This window comes from Ornithorhynchus anatinus, chromosome 17 (assembly GCF_004115215.2).
Source record: "Ornithorhynchus anatinus isolate Pmale09 chromosome 17, mOrnAna1.pri.v4, whole genome shotgun sequence".
Taxonomy (NCBI): domain Eukaryota; kingdom Metazoa; phylum Chordata; class Mammalia; order Monotremata; family Ornithorhynchidae; genus Ornithorhynchus; species Ornithorhynchus anatinus.
Genome location: NC_041744.1, coordinates 5,845,471 through 5,846,658, shown reverse-complemented (window position 1 = coordinate 5,846,658; position 1,188 = coordinate 5,845,471).

The following is a 1,188-nucleotide window of genomic DNA, read 5'->3' as shown; positions in this document are numbered from 1 at the left end:
TCTGGGGAGGGCACGTTCAGTTTACCTGACCCAGGGTGGGAACCCTAGCGCCCAAAATGCCCGGGATGAGGCAGACGCGCGCTTGGTCCCGGGCCAGCAGGTCTGGCTCGGCCACAGCCAAAGCCTCCTGCGTGCTGGACCTCCGGTGTCACTCTGCTCCGTTGGATCGTCTAGAGCGGAGATAAGCACGGGCACAGAAAGAGCAGGGGCTCTGGGCCCGCTCCACTCATGCCCCTCCGGTCTCCTCTCGCTCGCTGTCCTCCCACAGCCCAGACAGACAAGGCCCCCTGCATCCCCACCAGCCTCGGGGGTGGGGACTGGGGAGAGGGGCGAAAGAATTATTGCTGAACCGCAGCCCCGGCCCCGAGGGTAAACGTCCGCAGTGCCCCAGACCGGCCTTCGCCGAGAGCAGGGATGCTTCTACAGGGGTGGGGTGGGGGCTCTGCGGGAGGGCACGGGAAGACTGGAGGCAGGACGGCCCAGGAGGCCCCGGAGCCTCCCAAGGAGTCACGGCCCAGGTCGGTTGGTTGAGCAGCGGCAGGGTGCCAACCCAGCCGGGGCTGTCCGCAGGTGCCCGGAGTGCAGGTCGGAGGTTGTGAGGCTGCGACACCATCCCGCCGGACCGCGAGTCAACCGAGACTCCCCACGTTTCCCCTTCTCCCCGGAAAGGGCACTCTGAACGGCTGGGGAGCTAGGCCGGAGACCGGGGCCTCGGTTTATCCCGGGTTTAAAACCAACGAAAAAACTGGAATTCACCACATCACAAGATGACTACTTCGCCTAAGAGTGTCACTTGAAAATAAAATAGGGCCACGTGGAAATGGGTCTGAACACAATGGAGAGATGGGGAAGGCCGGGGGAGGAAGCCGTAAACATCGCAACCGACATGCCACACGTCTCGGAGGAGGCGGCCCCGTCACACACGTGCTTAATAATACCAGACGGTCTATTGGTTCACAATATTGAAGGGCATCTAGAGTTAGCTGGGGCAGTGGGGAGAGGAGGAGGAGGATGAAAAAAAAGTTTAAAAAACCAAGAAAAAAACGCCAGATGGGCACAGAAAGGCTGGGTCTGAAGACGGCCGGTCCCTCGGGAGGGTGGAGCTGCTGGACCTTCCTGTTGACCACTGTCTTGCAAAACTAGAAGAGAAAACCAGTTATTAACGAAGTAACATGGAAAATGGAAACA